Source organism: Delphinus delphis, chromosome 9, assembly GCF_949987515.2.
Source record: "Delphinus delphis chromosome 9, mDelDel1.2, whole genome shotgun sequence".
NCBI lineage: Eukaryota > Metazoa > Chordata > Mammalia > Artiodactyla > Delphinidae > Delphinus > Delphinus delphis.
Genome location: NC_082691.1, coordinates 66,114,576 through 66,133,442, shown reverse-complemented (window position 1 = coordinate 66,133,442; position 18,867 = coordinate 66,114,576). Strand labels below are relative to the sequence as shown.

The 18,867-nt window shown below is 46.3% G+C and overlaps 1 protein-coding gene across 3 annotated transcripts in view; it reads right to left on the bottom strand.

The window, feature by feature from the left end:
• The window catches only part of EEPD1 (endonuclease/exonuclease/phosphatase family domain containing 1), a 116,670-nt gene that overhangs the window by 42,813 nt on the left and 54,990 nt on the right, over positions 1-18,867 (bottom strand). The window lies entirely within an intron of this gene.

Sequence of the window (18,867 nt, the reverse complement as noted above, 5' to 3'; positions counted from 1 at the left end):
ACGGGGAGTTATTGTTTAATGGGTATGGAGTTTCTGTTTGGGAAAAAATTCTGTAGATGGTGGTGATGGTGGCACAACAATGTGAATGTACTTAATGTCACTGAATTGTATACTTACTAATGGTTGAAACAGTAAATTTTATGTTACGTACATTTCACCACAAAAATTTCTAAAAGTAATTGATAGCTGCTTATGTAAGCAACCTGAATAAATTCAGAGGGATATAAAGAAGAAAATAGTTGCCCATGTTCAGCATTAATCTTCCCTTGATGTCCCTTTGATGAGAACAAACAAATAGCTTAAATCACTCCTTATGAAGAGGGCCTGATCAGCTGCTCATTTATACCGTACATGGATTGAGCCCTACTGTGTGCAGGCGGTCGAGGGCACCTGATGACTGTGACCTGCTGCCTGCCCACGAGGAGCTCACAGCCTCTTGGAGGCCACAGTCAGAGCAGAAGAGGACCAGTAGGGTGCCGAGTGGACTTTCTGGGGCACAGAGGGGAGCCCAGCCAGGCCAAGGTCAGAGGTGGCTTCCTGCAGGAGGGACCGGGTTAGCCTTGCCAGGGGAGGGGACTGGGGAGAAAGGTGATCCGCAGGGAGACAGGGGGGGCAAAGGCACCAAGGGGAGAGAAAGGGCTCGAGTGTACACAATTCATCAGTTTCCAGTTTAGGGACCAGAGTCCAGACTGCAGCCAGCAGCTTAAGTGAGGGAATTCAGACGTGGGAGCAGGTTTTACAGGGGAGGTATTTTCCTTTTTGTGACAAATTGCTTTTGAAGTGTTTGCGGACACAGTGAGCAGGCGGCCAAGGCTGGACAGGCCAGCACACAGGAGGAAGCAGGAGCTCAACGAGACTGTTTAGGGGTGGGTCAGCTGTCGATGGTGTCATCGTGCTCCTTCCCCACCCAGTTAATCTGCTTGTGGTCGCTGGTCACTGTGTCCCCACCAACTTGCACAGGTTCTCTGGAGCAGAAATGGGCCCCATCTGTACCACACACCTCCATCAAAAGGGGTTATGCCCATGATAAGATTCACCTCCATCTACGAATTCTTCATAATCTCTCTGCACAGCTAAGCAAGCACTGTCCAACCAAATGCAAAGGTTTACTTTAAAGCAACTTCAGCAAGTGCAATAAAGGTTTTCAAGGCCTACAGGAAACCATCACCACTACCAACAACAAGTTAGCAGGCATCAGGGCTAATGGACAGGACCCTGGGCATTCCCTCTGCTCCAATCACTGACTTTCCTTCGTCTCTTGGACGGGTTTCCTTTTGTTGTTTCTCTGGCTTGGAACAGTCTTCCCCAAGATCTTGACAACACCGACTGCATCCCATTGCATCATTTCAGTCTAAGTGCAAATGCTGCCTCTTCCAAGCAGCATCCCTGGTCACCAGGTTCGTTTTTGGGTGTTTTTTTCCAGTGCACTTACTGGTACCTTAAAACATTTGTTAGGGTGCTTTTGTCTGTTTCCTCCCAACCAGCACTGGAAGCTCTTTGACACTGGGAGCTCAAGGGTCTTCTCACTACATCTGCAGTGTCTATAACTGACACAGGAAGGACAGTCAGGAATATTTACTGGCCTCCAGGCAGGGCCCAGGGGCTTAGAGGCCAAGTCGCTATCAGTGTGAACAGCTAAAATCACTGGCAAGCCTCAGTTTCTCACTTGAAAAGGAAGGCCTCCAGTGAGATGACTGTGTGTCTTCCCCAGGGTGAACGGTGCTATGTGCATTTGTAGAAATGTCTGCCAGGATGTGTCTGGTGGCAGGTCAAAGCTATTGGCTACTTGTCAGTGCACTATGATTGCCAATGCACACCTCTAGATCCCAGGTTATCAATTTGGACAGCAAGTTATAGGCTAAGGAGACTCCAGTTGTAGATCAAGTTTCAGAAGCTTAAACTACTTCTGAAATAACCACTGGAAAATACTTTTACTGGAGGAATTTTGAAAATAGTTTCTCATTCCTGCCCTTCTCTATGGTCATGAAGTCCAGTTTAGGATCAGGTATCAGATATCGACAGGTTAGAGAAAAGGTTTAAACACTGTTAATACACTCAGCTCTCTTCTTCTCCCTATTCACAAAGATACTACATTCAAACCACTGTAGAACATGATCTGAAAACCAACAGTTTGAGGCTTTGAATGAAGACGAAATTAAAACAACTTCAGTTGACTCTTCTTAGTCAAAACCTGAAGGATGTTAGTCCCTGCTCTCACCAGTTTACTTTCCTCTTGAACGGGAATGGCAAATACTTGGCATGTACACTCTCCAATCCTCTTCACCTCTTTCCACGGAACTCACCCCCTTTTAACTTAGATACAGCTTCAGAATCTTTCTGAACTCTCCAGTGAACCACAACCAATCTACTGAAGTTGACATGTGAGATTAAACCAATTTAACTTTTGCTCTAAAACCAATACCAAATAGGATTCATGTATTGGGTAGGGGCAGGAAAAAAAATAGAAACCTTTTCACACTACTAAAACCCAGCAACACAAAGGAGAAAAGATGGAAAAGATGGAGAAAAGAGGATAGGACGCTCAAATCTAGAAGGTTTGAGTTTCAAAATGGAAACAATACATGTTAATCAGAAGTTACTGCAACAGCTGCTCATAACATTGGATTTCTTCAGGAAGTTGTGTTTTTTTCCTCCTTAGAGCTATAATCTTTAAGAGTATTCGAGATGTTTCCTGTTATATAGCTATCCTACTGTTAGTTCTTACCTTATGGGAAACTCTTCAAGTCTGGAGTATTTATTTCAGTACTGATGGTATCAAATTCTTCTAGCACATCAGATACTCCCTGGGAGGAAATTTCACACACACGAAGACGCAATGAGCCCATTTCCCAAATCCTCCATTCGACACCTCTACCTTCTTACCCTGGAAGGGAATCTCATCTCTCAGTTTCGACTTTGCTCCCCCTTCCCTCCCTTCCTTTCTCCACTTCTCCCTCCTTCCTTCCCTCTTTCTGTCCTTTTGCTAATTCTACAAATATATACTGGCACCAGGCACCAGGAAAACAAAATGAATGCAATATGGTCCCTGCTAGGGCCCAAGCCCAGGGAGGTACGTCTCTCTGAGACTCTCCTGGGTTCCAACGTGGACCACAGAGCTGCGCTAAACAGCGCATGTCTCTCGGGTGGCCTGGTGCCTGGTCAGCATCCCCTGAAAACAGCAGGGCTCCCATCAGATGGGAGCTGCAATTTCTTTTTCGCACTTGACTTTGAGAAGAGAGGCAAATCACACAAAAGCAGCTGACAGCCGTGATTTATTTAGAAAAATGGCCATTTCAAGGCCAAGTTCTGAAGTCAAGATGGGCAGCACTTAGAAGGACCTAGAATGCATGCAATTAATGTCTGCTAAGTAAGCTACAAGGAGGTGAGGCGCTTGAGGGCAGATGTCTTATTCAGCTAGATAGTGGCTGGCACAGTGAGGTCTGTAACGTAATTTGAAGTGGTGATGGGGAAGGTGCCAGGAAGCCAGTGACAGCAGGGAAGAAAAGCAGCAAAGTTAAAGGGACAGAAGACGGAGGGCACCCCTGCAGCCTGGGGGGTGGCTTAGAGCTGCAGACTGAATGATCCTCAGTGACCCCTGAAAAGGCGGATAAAATGTAACTCTCCTGGTGTAGCAAAAGCACTTCAAGAGTGAACTCCCAACTACACAGAAACTCACGCTTCCAGAACAGCTTATGAGCTACAGGGCACCAGAAGCAAGAATTCACTCTCGCTCCCTTTCTCTGAGGACTCTGGCGCTTTGAGTTTCCACTGCATTTATTATAGTATAGTGCATGAGATACAGCAGATTTCAATAAATGCAGAAAGGGTGTGATACATGGAGCCACACGTTCACTGCGCAGATAAGATATTTAAGGGATATGTATTACGTACCAGGCGCTATTGGATGCTGAGGACACGATGATGTACAACAATACAATGATACAATGCAGACTCTGCCTTCAAACTTCTGAGTGTAAGGGAGGAACCAGGTAAGTAACACATCAGCCACGTGAGGAGAGCTCTCTAGAGGCAAACTCGGGGTGCTTTGAGGCCCTCTGCAAGAGCATAATAAACCTGGGAGGCTTCCTGGGAAGTGGCTGCTAAGCTGACACCTACGGGCTTACAAGGCAGAGAGGTGGGGTGGCAGGAATAGCATGAGCAAAGGCACGAGGTGGGAGGTCAGGCAGGGCCCCGCAGGGACTGCACGCTGGCCAGGGCACACAGGGTGCCTGGGGCGTGGTGCAGGTGCTGAAAGATTATTCTGCAGAAGCAGGCCGGGCCAGGCCTCTTAGAGGGTTTGTTAAGCCATATTAAGGCGTTTGGTCTGTCCTTTGGGGGCAAGGAGTGGCCACCGATGATCTAGGGCTGTGGTGTGGTAGAGGGCCCGGGACACAGAAGATGCCCAGTAAAGGTATAAAAATGGCTCTGGGGGGCCTTCCCTGGTGGCGCAGTGGTTGAGAGTCCGCCTGCCGATGCAAGGGACACGGGTTCGTGCCCGGGTCTGGGAAGATCCCACATGCTGCGGAGCAGCTGGGCCCGTGAGCCATGGCCGCCGAGCCTGCGCGTCCGGAGCCTGTGCTCCGCAACGGGAGAGGCCACAACAGTGAGAGGCCCGTGTACCGCAAAAAAAAAAAAAAAAAATGGCTCTGATGTGGAGAAGGGATGGGGGTGGGGAGGCACGGGGGACAAGACCGGAGGCAGCAAGACCTGAGATGGGTCCCGGGAAGAGATGATGGAGGCTGGTGCAGGGAAAGGCACTGAGCTAATTCCAGACAGATCAGGAGCTGGCAGGACCTGATGAAGAAACATATGAGGGATGTGAGGGAAATATCCTCGCAGCTCCTAGCCTGTGAAACTGGGGGCTGAAGGGACCATCTACGTGGGCTGCTGATGGTGAGTTATGTCTTGGACACACTAACTTTGGGGCCTGTGGGATCCCTCAGTGGTGTGTGAACAGCAGCTGGCTGTCCCTCAGCAAGTTCTGGGCTCTGGGTGTGGACACCAGGAGCACAAGGATGGTGCTCCTGATGTCCACATCCAGAGCCCAGGAGCCTGTGCAGAGGAACAGAAGACCAAGGGCCATTGCCACTTAAGAGGCAGGCAGAGGACTTCCCTGGTGGCGCAGTGGTTAAGGATCTGCCTGCCAGTACAGGGGACATGGGTTCAAGCCCTGGTCCGGGAAGATCCCACATGCCACGGAGCAACGAAGCCCTTGTGCCACAACTACGGAGCCTGTGCTCTAGAGCCCGCGAGCCACAACTACTGAAGCCCGCACACCTAGAGGCCGTGCTCCGCAACAAGAGAAGCCACTGCAATGAGAAACCCACGCACCGCAACGAAGAGTAGCCCCCGCTTGCCGCAACTAGAGAAAGCCCGCGCACAGCAACGAAGACCCAATGAGGCCAAAAATAAATAAATTTATTTAAAAAAAAAAGATTTACTCTCTAAAGAGGCAGGCAGAGGAACAGGGCCTGTCAGGGAAACAGAGAAGGAACCGCCAGGAAGGTGGAGGGAAAACCCAGAGCCCGTGGCCCAGGAGCCAAGGGGAGAGGGCGATACAAGAAGTCGGGCGGGGGGAGGGGGGCAATGGCTCTGATTCTGAGGAAGGCCAGGGAAGTTGGGGCTGGTAATCTGGGAGAGAGAAGTTTCAGGAGGTGGTAGAGAGAAGCCAGGTTTCAGTGGGTGAGGAGAGGATGGATGACAGGCGGAGAAGGGGAAATAATGAGATTAAACTCGAGGTAGAACAGGTAGGGTGGCAAGTCCCCCAGCACGATGCCCAGGGGCAGAAGGCAAAGCCGAGAGGTCCTCATCTTACCAAGTGCGTGGAATTATTAAAGTGCAGACAACCACCCCTCTCAAGGCTTCTTCCCTCCTCTTCCTCCTTCTCTCTTGCTCCCACCGCCCCTGCCCTCCCCTCCTCTCCTCTCCCCTCCCCCTCCCCTTACGGTATCATCAGAGGATCCAGCTTTTCTCCAAGAGCATAATCCCCATTTGCAATGATTTGGGGAAAAGTGAAGGTCAAGAAAGTCCTAAATGGTGCCGGGGTGATTTTGTTTTGTAATACAGTATTTCCACAACCTCTTCTGAAGGAAAAAATGGGAAGGAGCGTGAAATTCTTGGGGACACCAGCTCTGTGTCCAGTGCACCAGCCCAAACTGTCCCCAGGCCTGGCAGCCAGGCCAGTGAAGGGAGCAGGGTTTCCATGTGCACCTTCAGCAGGAGACTAGAGTTAGCGACAACAGGATAAAACTGGGCGAGTGGGACAGGCAGCCTTCCAACAAGGAAGAAGGGGGCCAAGAGGAGAGAAGGTAGAATAGAAGGCGGGGCCAGTGGCCACCGGCAATGGCCACTCTCTACTCACGTGCCCCTGGGTGGGGGGACTTACGAGATTTCACAAAATTCAAATTCAGCAACCGTGTCAATCCAGTTGTCTGAACACGTCCCTTTCTCAAGGAAGGCTACACGTTACCTTCCCCTGAGCAAAGTAAGGACGACTTCTCTCCTTTGATCACCAAATTTTAGAAGATGCCATGGGTGTTAGGTTCAGACTCATTTCCCCTAATGCTTTATTGTCTCCCACCACTGGCTCAGGGTTGGGAAAACATAGCGGGGCATCACTCTGGATGCAGGTGGGTGCACACCTGGGAAGAAGGGACTGGCTCCCAGGGAAGGCAGGGTTCTTCTCACATGCGTCCTCCACAGCATTTCATCCCATCACCGCCAAACATGCTTGCATCTCGTTGTTCCTCTCCAAAGCCAAGTGCTGAATTATTATATTAGCACCAGAACAGTCTACACAGAATTTAGCTTGGGTAACTCTTCTTGGCAGGTTTGCAAGAACTAGTCTGCAAAACAGTGGGCAGGAAACTTCTCTGATGACAGTGCCGTGGTTTTTGTTCTACTCAGGTTTTCAACTGCTTGAATCAATTACAGTAATTTCCATTTCCTAGAAATTTCTTAGCAGATTGTCCAATCCATTCAGATTTTCTAATTTTGAGCACAGAATTGTACTAGTAATCATTTTTAACTTAAAAACTGCTTCTGCTTCTGTGGTCATGCCCCCTTCCTCATTAATGTGTATAGGTATTTTTTCTCATTTAAAAACTTAGATTTGTGAGAAATCAGTCTACTTTGTTGGTCTTCTGAGAAAATCAGCAACAGGATTTATCAAGCCTACCATTTTTTTCTAATTAATTAAGGTCAACATTTATCTTCATTAATTCCTTTCTCCAACTTCCCACTGTTTTCGTTAGCCTCTCTGCTTGCCTTCTTAAGTTGCATATTCATTTATTTAAATGATTTCTTACATATAAAGCCATGAATTTTTCTCTTGGTAAGTATTTGTCCTTGCTTCAAATTTCCTTATTTAGCCTTCTTGTTACTTTCCATCTAGTCTGCAGTTGCAGATTTGGTCTCTTACTGGACTCCACAGTATTTGGATTGTGCTTTTCTCTAAGTCTTTGGGTTTTAAATTTTATAATTTTGTATTTTCTGTAATTCTAAGTCCACTGTGGTTAGAGAAAGTACCCTGTACCTTTCCTACTTTTAAAAATATATTCAGGGACTGCCCTGGTGGCACAGTGGTTGAGAGTCCGCCTGCCAATTCAGGGGACATGGGTTCAAGGCCTGGTCCGGGAAGATTCCACATGCTGCGGAGCAACTAAGCCCAGGCGCCACAACTACTAAGCCTGCGCTCTAGAGCCTGCGAGCCACAACTACTGAAGCCCACGCGCCTAGAGCCCATGCTCCGCAACAAGAGAAGCCACTGCAATAAGAAGCCCGCGCACCACAACGAAGAGTAGCCCCCGCTTGCCACAACTAGAGAAAGCCTGTGCACAGCACTGAAGACCCAACACAGTCAAAAATAAACAAACAAACAAACTATTGATACATTTTTTTGGTCTACTTTATGATGAGTTTTCCTTTTCTATTCCCCAGTGTTTGGGTAGTTCCAGAACTTGTTTTTGGATCTCCCAGTGTTTACCTGTAAGTTTTTCATATTAGGGGATAGGGAAGAGCTCTGGAGTCGGTCGGCCTGGGGTTCAAGCTGTACCACCTACTGGTGCAGGATCTTAAGGAACCTTAAGAACAGTGGGTGGGAGGGAAAGGATCTGGCATCTACACCTGGGGCCTTGAGTGGAGATGATGAAGGTAAAGTTTGTAGCATGTTGGTTAGCTCAGAGTAAACCTCCAAAAATGGCAGATATTGGTACCAATACTCTTCAGAGTCTTTCTTTAGCCATTAACACTTCTCTGAAGATTAGAATAATACAGGAAATAGCTCTTTTTGTTACCAACACTATTTCAGACAAGCAACGTAACAAACCTTTACCTCCTCTTCCCTTTTTGATCTCTGTTAACAACACTCCAGGGTGTCGGCCCAGAACACAGGCATACTGTTGCCTTTCCATTCTATAGCTTATTTTAAGAACAATTTCTGACATTTGTATTTGTTTGATCACCAGACTTTAATAATAATTTAAACTGCTCTCTAGGTTTACTGATTACAGTGCCTATGCTACCTATTCTTGAGCTCTATTCTGCTTTACCACTTCGGCTTCTGCAACATATCTTTACATTTTAAAGAAAGGAACATGCTTATTTTCCCAAGCCCTTGAATGTCTGAGAATGCCTTTCTGATGGGCTTCATACACAGAAGACATCTCAGTCAAGTATAAAGTAGTTGGGTTACAACATAATCCCCAAAACTTTATAGATGGTTTGGCAAACTCACTTGATAATCAAAAGACCTTTTTTTTTTTTTTGCTTTACGCAGGCCTCTTGCGGTTGTGGCCTCTCCCGTTGCAGAGCACAGGCTCCAGACGCGCAGGCTCAGCGGCCATGGCTCACGGGCCCAGCCGCTCCGCGGCATGTGGGATCTTCCCAGACCTGGGCACGAACCCATGTCCCCTGTATCGGCAGGCGGACTCTCAACCACTGCGCCATCAGGGAAGCCCCAAAAGAACTTTTAATGTTTCAGATTCTCAACCCAGATAGGCATGAATATATCTGAACTTAAAAACTAACAAACAAACAAAAACCCCCTTGTGGCCTAATCTGACAGGTTCAGTAGACACAGACTCTTTGTTATAGAGAACAGACCTAAAGTCAGCTTGATTTTTATTATTCTTTCCTCTGGGCACTTGTGAAATGTTTTTTTTTCTCCCCTTTATCCTTGTTGTTCTGTATTTTCCCCGGGGTGTGCCCCGATGTGGGCCTCTTTCCCCTGAGTTTGTTCAGAATATGGTTAGTGAGCTGTTTACATTTACACACAGTCTCTCGTCAGCTCAGGGAAGTATCTGATGCCAATAATCACCAACACCGATAAGCTGAATGTGGGCTGTCAGTTCCGTCTTCCACATCTAAATCTTGTCTCTCTTTCTCTTTCTTGTATTTTCCAGAATAGTTTCTCAAGTTTCTTTTTCCTGAACCCACATCACTGGTTTGATTTTCCATAGCATTTGTATTAGTATTCTGTGACTGCTCTAGCAAATTATCACAAACTCGGTGACTTCCCACCACAGAAATTCATTCTCTCACAGTTCAGGAGGCTTGAAGTCTAAGAATCAGTATCACTGGGCCGAAATGAAGTTATCAGAACAGCCGTACTCCTTCTGGAGGCTCTAGAGTCCATTCTCTGCCTCTTCCAGCTGCTGGTGGCGGCCAGCATTCCTTGGCTTGTGGTCACATCGTTACAATCTCTGCCTCTGTGGTCCCAGTGCCTTCTCTTTCATCATCAAATTTCCCTCTGCCTATCTCTCACAAGAACACCTGTGATTGCATTTAGGGTCTATGTGGATAATCCAGAATAACCTCTCCATCTCTCAAGATCCTCAACTTAATCACATCTGCAAAGTCGTTTTTTGTCATGTAAAGTAGTGTTCACAGATTCCAGAGATTAGGGTATGGATATCTTTGTGGGCGGGGGCATTATTCAGCTTCCCACACATTAATACTCTTCTATACTCCTGCTAATTTGGATTTGAGCTCTGCTGCTGGATTTTATTTCCTCAAAACCTTTCTTCATTTAATCCATATCTTTTTTTTCTTTCTGTTGCCTTTTCACATCAACCCATCTTTTCCTTACGTTTTTCTGTTCCTGTTCCAGGGAGGCCATGTCTTTTTGTAGTATACTGAGGATGCCACACATTTCCCCAAAATTCTCTTCTGGAGCCTGTTGTAGGTGATTTTCTAAAAGTAGACACTGCTTCTGGGTCTTTAGAAGCTATTGCCTTTATCTTGTCTTGCAGGACTTTTCCACGCAGTCTTTTTTTGTCTTTATTCATCCTTGAATAAGGAAAAAGTTTGCCCAGACCAATGATGAAACTTCAACAGACGTTATGAGTAGATTGGCAGTGGTCCCATTTTCTGTCCACCTTCATAAAGGATGTGTCTCCTTCCTGTACCCACTGTGGGAGGGGACAGGGCAAAGGCACAGCTGCCAGTGATTCAGAACCCTTGCTCTAGCAAAGTTCATCTCCTCCTCAGAGACTCAAGACAGAAAGTGCTCTCCAGTATGCACAGCTCCCAGAGCACCCTCCTTAAAGCACTTTGCTTTGGGGGAGTAGACTTACTGGGATGCACTGAAATCATGCCCGTTTCCCCTATTTCCCATCTGATTTTATTCCCATGTTTTCTTTCTCTACATGGATACGGGGGGGGAAAAGAGAGAGAGAGATGGACTTACAAAAGCCCACCTCTGAGGCCTGTAGCTGAGAGTAGGAAAAAAAAAAAAAAAAAGAGGCCCATCAGCTGGAATTTGCTTCAAGTACAAGAGTCAGGAACTAAACAATAGAGAAGGTATAAACTATAGTAACTTCTGACTTTTCTCAGGGGTGTGGGGTGTGGTTCCTCTCCATGAACCTTCACAGCATGAGCTACATCCTGGACAGAGCCCCGCGGTCCAGCTCTGTCTTCTCACTGCCATCAGCTGATGCTTCCAAGATCCTGGTATTTGTCAATCCTTCTTGGTTTTTGGCAGCCTGTTGTTACTTTTCTGTGTCATCAATAGGTGTATCAGGAAGGAATCAGGAGGAACTGCAAGCCACATGGCACCTGGACCCAGGGTGGAGCCTGTGTCTTTCTGATGAACAGGAAGACGGTTTCAGAACCACCAGATGCTTCCAGAGACAGTGTCTCTGCAGGGCAGGATGATGTCTGGTCTCCTGTTTTTAGCAACTGGCTTGTTCAGCAGATGGAAAGACTGGCTCCTCCTCAAACTGCAGGGCTCTGCACCCTGCGTGTGAGGAAAAGTTTCCCAAAGGGAATCTGTTTCCCTGAGGCAGGTCTGGCTCCTCAACCTTCCAGGCTTCAGGCCTCCAGGCTCCTGAGTTACCTGGCAGGCATCCCAGATCCTCTGCTCTAGGAAGCCCCTCTGTGTGGAATCAGGACAGCGCCCTCTGGAAATCTCCCCAAGCACAAACCACTGGAATTGCCAGAGGCGAGGAAGCCTTGCCGTGAACTGAAAAACAGCTGAAGATGATCAGACCCAATGCCAGACAGTGGAGGGAGGACAGTGGAGGGAGGGTAGTGGAGGGAGGGTGGCTCCTGCTGGAGACTGGGAAAGGCTTTCCCAAGGCACAGTGTTCCTTTTCAGCAGCAAACTGCCTAGTTCATGCCACTTTTTAAAAGGCTAAAACATTTGGCCTAATCTAAGGTCTGAGGCCCCACAGGAAAGCCCATTAGGAAGTTAACAGCATGGTTTCACTGCAGGAGAGAAAACTATAGCAGACAGGGTGATTTTAGTCCTGGGAAATTTGGAAGAAAAGGAACAGACAGAAATGCGGACAGAACCAGTGAAGGGGAAAGAGAGGACGCTGTTAACCAAGTGTTTTCCAGATGTCAGGTGCTCTGCTAAGGCCTTATTATGTTATTTCACTCACACCTCCAAGTTTTTCCTCCCCGACGCAGCGGTAAAAAACTGCAGATTCCAAGGCTAAAGAGCAATCAGGAATCTGGATGCTACAAAATTAGTTTTTCTTACTCCTGGCTTTGGGATCTTTTATTCTCAGCTGCAGAGGCCTGGATTTCAGCTCCTATTTCACACCTTCAGAGGGATTTTGTGGCTTGTGCAAGGTCCACACAAGAGCTAGGGATCGAGGGAACTGAACCCTGGTCTGTACGATTTAAAAGGACTCACTGCTTTTTATTCATTCAACAAATATTTACTGAGTACTCACTGTGTGCCAGGCATGGTTCTGGCCACCAGAGACAGAGCAATGAACAAAACAAAATCTCTACTCTCACATAAGCAAAAGCAAAGTGGTCATTCAAAGCAGGGCTCGGGGTTCTGGCTGGTACCTCCTGATTCCATTCCAAACTTCCTCCCCAGTGTCACAACCAGCTGGTGAGAGATGAAGCCTTAGACCTTGGATGAGGTTCTTGTTGATCATTTTTAATCCAAGTGGTTACGATGACATAGGTCCAGACGTCCCTAAACCAAGGGGGCTCTCAAGTTGGTACCATTCACCTCCCTAATCCAAGTGAATTGGGGACTTCTTGGAACTTGAGCCTTCCCCCTCAATTTTTTTCAACACATGTTTACACAAAAAGGAGACATCTGGCTAATACAATCAGAAAATGCTGCAAATATCATCAGAAGATAATTTTTCCTGCAGGAAGAAATACTTTTCACCACCCTCCCCCAACTGCTTTTCCTGAACCCTTTTTGGTTACAGTATTCCTTGGCTTTCACTGGGGGAGGTATGAGAAACAACCCGATCAAATACACTTTTGTATCTACAGTGGGGACTGTGTCCCCCTCCTGAATGACCTCACCCGGCAAAAGGTGAGGACTGTAGCTGACCCTGTTCCCCTCTGCACTTTGCTTTCCTGTGGTCTTCCTGTAGCAACTCGTTCAGAACCATGTGGGCTGTGTCTCCAGGGGTGATCTTGTCTTATCTTAGTTCCCTATCTTCCCTTGCCACTCACTAGGCTTCCTTCCAACATTTTCATCTTTTGCATTTGTAGGTGTTTCTCTATGTGTATCAAGTCCTGTGGGAATGGAGGCAACACACACACACACACACACACACACACACACACACACACACACACACACACATTTTTTTCAATGCATGCTGGCCAGCTCTCAGATCAATAATTAAGGGTTTGAGGGCGGGGGTTTGGTTCCCCACCTTTTTGTATTTGGGGATTCCTGTGGGATTCCATGTTACCTGTTTTCTGTGTAAATGTCACAAGTTTAGGTTTTGCCATCTAGTTGCTCTTTTTGTTCCCAGTATTTTAACTATGATTTTTTTTTCAAACCTTCCGGAGAGTTTAGAGAACTGTACAGTGAACACCCCCACACACACTTACCACCCACATTCCACAACCTTTAGCATTTTCCCATATTTGCTTTCTCACACATTTTTCCTAACCGTCCACCAATCCATCTTTTTTGTTTGTTTGTTTGTTACTGATGCATTTCAAAGTAATGTTGCAGCCCAGTGGTTTGGTTTCTGATATTTCACACAAAGGCTGATCTCAGAGTAATTCTTCCTCTCATTTTCAACTGACCCGCTCCCTACAGAGTCCAGGCCCCAGTGTGAAACTCCACCCCACAGCTCTACTGCAGACCCGGATCAATGCTTCTCCTCCAGGGCCTTCCTCTCTGGCTCTCTCTTAACGCTTTCTTTAGCCCCTCCTAACCTGGACGAAGTTGCCATTCATCCTCACCCCCTCCTCTCCCATCGTCTAACGTTTCCATCCTAAGCGTGTCGAGCCACCACGAAGTAAATATTTCTAAAGCTCAGCTTTACATTTGATCACATATTTTCAGCCAAGAAGAATGGTATTTTCACGCAGTTCTCGGTATAAATGATCTCTCCGGGCGCACTACCAAAGGAAATGAGAGCAGCTCTGCTCTTGACCCCTCCAGCCCATCACCCAACTCTTAGGAACAGGCAGAGTGTCATTTGTGCCCAGTGAGGCTTTCTATTGCTGCTTTCAACTGCCATTGCCACCGTCTTCAGAATTTAGTTACTTGTTTCATTTTTCTGGGATAGAGCAAGAATGATTAACTGAATGCGCAAGAGAAAAAAAAATTTCCACTCTCAGAAAACACTGGAAATTAGAAAGTTATCTGACACAATACAGGGTCTGTGATTCCAGCTTAATACTCCAGCCAAAATTCTTTATCTGGCTTTCAGTTCTGACCTTTCACCTCTTGCCAAGGCTTCTCTTCCTTTTTACGCCAGATGAAATTCACTTCTGGGCTTTGTCAGAGGCAATGGCCTCCTCGTTAATCAGTAAAAAGCAAACGTTCATCCCTTTTTATAATGCAAACCAGCCAGTTAGATGTTCTGGGAAGGAAGTTGTTTAAAGCAGCAATTATGGGGGTATATTTCACAGGAATCTTTTATTTATTGTTTTAAAAGAAGTAATTTACAAAGTACATATTTATTGCAGAAATTTTAGAAAATACCAAAAAAAAAAAAAAGAGAGAGAAAAGTAACATTAACCATAATTCTGCTACCTAGGAATGACCATTATCATCTTGATTTATACCCTTTTAGACTTAAAAAAAGTGAATACACATAGTTTATAAAATTGGAATCATAATGTTTATGCTGTTTCTATTATTTTTAAACTGCCACTAAGTTATAAATTATTGTCATTATTATTAATTGACATGATTCCATGTCATTAAGTATTATGTAATTTTAATGAAGATAGATATAGATACAAATACAGATGCATGCTATAATTAATAATCCTTGTTGGACATCAAGGCTGTTTCTAATTTTTCACTGTTCTAATTATCATTTTGGTGAAAAACTTTGAACATACTACTTTCTGCATAACTTTGTTTCAAACAAAACATTTGCAGGAGGTCAAGGGCTACGTGCATTTTTAAGATTTAAAAAATTCTGCAAAACTGTTTTGCAGATTTAGACTTCCACCAGCAGTTATACAACCTACTCCCTTGCCCTGAGTTAATTTCTGTAAATCCTCCCTCATCCAATAGGTGGAAAAGGTGTTGCTACGCTATTCAAGTTTACGTTTATTTGACCACTAGAGAAATGGAACATTTTATTGGCATTTTCAACTCTTCTTTCATCAGAACTAGTGAATGATGGTGCGGGGGTCAGGGACAGTCCTGGGGACCGTCTTCCAGCACCTCTGAGTCACACCGTTAGGCCCATGAGAGCTTTAGCAGCCTGTACAGGGTAATCAGTAAACAACCAGACCTCTGTAACTTAGCTGAAGCTCTGGAACCATCTCTCTCCCTCCTCTCCTTTGTTAATTGGATATTCTCTGGAGACACCAGAATAGTGTATACAGAAATTTTAGATTCCCAAATATTCTTGATAAATAACTACTTTCAATATTTTGTCCCAAAAGTTTTACATAGAGGCCCACTGGCTGGAAATAGTAATGATTAAAGCCCTCTCATGGGAGAGAGAGAGAGAGAAAGAAAGAGTATTTGGAAAGATTTAGTCATTGGCTCAAAATCATGTGAATAAACTAGAACCAGAACGAAGGGCTCCCATCTTCCCTGTGGTTTTGGAAGCACAGGAAGATTTACCTTCACAAGTGTGCGAGATGACAAAGAGTTTAGTTAGACTGGACACAAGTCTGTGGTGTCAGGCACAGTGCAGGCACTTACCTGCTGTTGCCTCTCACCCAGGAACAGCCCCAACGGGGGACGGGGCCGGTCCCAGCTCCCCAGAATCTACCCACAACACTGTTCAACAACGCAGAACAGTCTGGAACACAAATCCCAGGCAGCAAGGCCCCCAAACATCGTGTCTACAGGCTTTTAGAAGGCCAGTGAGCACCCCACTGCAGGGGCAAATGGGCACCTCCTCTTTGCTGACGGCCTTGGCTATCTGGGAAATTTTAACCCCTGGTTTCTGGGGTCAGCTTCTAATACGTGGGGATCTGGCTGGTCTCTGGATATCTGTCCCTCTGAATTACGAAGAAGAGGAAACCCACTCTACCGCTCCAGCGATTAACATTTGCTGCTGGGGTCCATACTGTGAGCTGCAGCTAAGTCAATCTTCTTTAAAGTAACAGCAGCACGTCAGGGCCAACAAGCTTTCATGTCCGGGGAACCCCAAGGTGCACTAGAAGCTTGGTGACCCAGCATGGTGCCGAGTCCAGGTGAGGATGGAGGGTGGGCCGGGGCTGGTTTTTGTTAAGCAACAGCATCTCACCAAGTTTTCAAAGCTACAGGCTCCAGACACCACAGCTATGAATTCCAGCTGCCATGTGTGAAACCTTATCCTCCAGTCTGTAACCCCTCGGGTCATTCACTGTCTTCAATTTAAAATAGCGAATTCCCTTCCCCACTCCCTGACCCAGCTGGCTCAGAAACTCGTGTTCAGAGTCAGGCCAGAAAAGCTGCCCGGGATCCCAACAGAAACTGCTGACCGCGTAACATGGAAGAAGCCTCTGCGAGACAGGGGCCTCTAACTTTATTAGCCCAGTTCTCCAACCTCAGGGAATTCCAAAGGAGGTTTGGAGTTGACAACTTCAAAACCTCTTCCAGGAAGCAGGCGGTAAGAAAACAGACATCCCTGCTCTTGGAGGCTCCTGCATAAATGTCAGGGGAGCAAGTTAATTTCCAGCAAACACTTGCTTGTGTTTTTGGAGTTAGGGCAGTGGTTCTCGAGCTTTAGTGCTGTTAGAACAGATTGCTGAGCCCCACCCCAGCGTCCTCTATTTACATAGGAATTTGCATTTCTAACAAGTTCCAACTGGGAACCATACTTTGAGAACCACTGAATTAGGGTATGATAGCTAAGAATGCCACTTTCGTGAAGATTTCAACACAGCCAACTATACGTGGTACGCATCTAAGATTTCCCTGGCCAGACTTGGTGAGGAGGGCTCTTTGGAGAATGCTGGTGTCTGTGGATACAGAGGGCCAACTGTATTTATCGTGCTAGTCCATTTAATATGAGAGACCTGAGCACCCCTGAATGTTGGTGTCCACGGGCGCTCCTGGAACCAATGCCCCGTGGATACCGAGGGACGACCATGTTTGTCCCACCCTCTTTATTATCCTTCCACTCAGAAGACCTTCCAGTCCTCTTTTCCAAGACCAAACGGCCCACCTTTGCTCTTGAACAACACATTCCCTTCCCCCAGGACCTGCTTGCACCCCTACTCTAAAATTTTCTCCATTGATCTTTCTCGACCTCTCACCTCTGTCTGGCACTGGTGCCTGCTCTCTCCTTGAAAATCTTCTCCTGAAACTCTCCTGGGCCCCCAACACCTTCTCTGAATCCTTCTTATCCGTTTACCTCTCTGGTTTGCTTGCTACGTGCTTTCATTCACTCACCCTCCTGGAAAACCTGTGCCAGACAACCCTGATTAACAACAGTGGACGAGACAGACCCTGCTCTGCTCTCACACAGCTGACAATCCAGTGGGGGGCACCTCCGCGGATCAATTAATTATAAAAGGGGTTACTTAATTGCAAACATGTCAAGTGCTCCAAAAGAGAAGCACAAGGTGCTGAGACTACGTATGACGGGGCGGGGGTGGTGGTGTCGGGTCTGGACCAGGGAAGGCGCTGAGTGAAGCTACAGTGAAGCAGTGTCAGGGCTTGGAAGGGGCCTGGCACTTCTTCTGCCAGGACCTTAAAGGTTGGTGAACTCAAGGATCCAATCATATTTTCTCTCTCACAATGACTACCAGTGATTCAAAAACTATTTCCTTCTCCAACCCTGACTTCTCTTCTGAACTCCAGCTCTGTATTTCCACTAGCTACTGAATTCTAACTACAATGCCGCGGAGGGACCTCAAACTCAACACATTAAAGGAAACCTGCCCCCCATCCCCTTCCTGCATCTTGGACACCATCCAGTCAAGGCCTGAGCCACATTACTCTTGAACCCACCTGCTCCCAGCCTCATGCATCATCTAAAAGGCCACGAACACCAATTAATTCCACCCATCCAACCATCTCCTGAATCTGTCCTTTATCATATATTAAGTTCTGCAAACCCAGAGCCATACCTTCTTTTTTTTAGAAATTTTTAAATTTTTTATTTATTTATTTATTTTTGGCTGCACTGGGCCTTTGTTGCTGCGTGCGGGCTGTCTCTAGCTGTGGCCAGCAGGGGCTACTCTTTGTCGTGGTGTGCGGGCTTCTCATTGCGGTTGCTTCTCTTATTGTGGAGCACGGGCTCTAGGCACGGGGGCTTCAGTAGCTGTGGCTCACGGGCTCTAGGGCACAGGCTCAGTAGTTGTGGCGCACGGGCTTAATTGCTCTGCGGCATGTGGGATCCTCCCGGACCAGGGCTCGAACCTGTGTCCGCTGCATGGGCAGGCAGATTCTTAACCACTGCGCCACCAGGGAAGTCCATACTTTCTTAATTCAATATATATCTTCTGTTTATGATGATAAAATATATACTTATTATAGGAACTTTTGAAAATACACAGAATAAGAAATTAGAGAATAACCACTGATAACATTCTGTCCTATTTCCATATATGCATGTGTCTTTGTGTGTCTTGTGTTTAGGAACTGCAATCATATAATGAATATTTATGGTAGACTGTTACACTGGTGGGCATCAGTAGTCACCTCTTTGCGGTCTGCTCCCCCGAGTCAGCGTTTGGTCATGTGACTTGCTTTGGCCAACGGGACATTAGTAAGCATGATGCAAATAAAAGCCCCTGGTTAACAACTGATACATTAAATAATCTTAGAAAAATTAATTTTAAAGGCTGGATGATATTTCCTGGGTATATGTACCACAACTCACTATTTCCTCTATTGCTGGATGTGCAGATTTTTTCCACATTTTTATTATTTATGAATAATGAATATCTTTGCACATATATCAGATGCATTTCTACCTATTTCCTTAGGCTACATTTTTAGAGTTGGATTTACTAGGTCAAAAG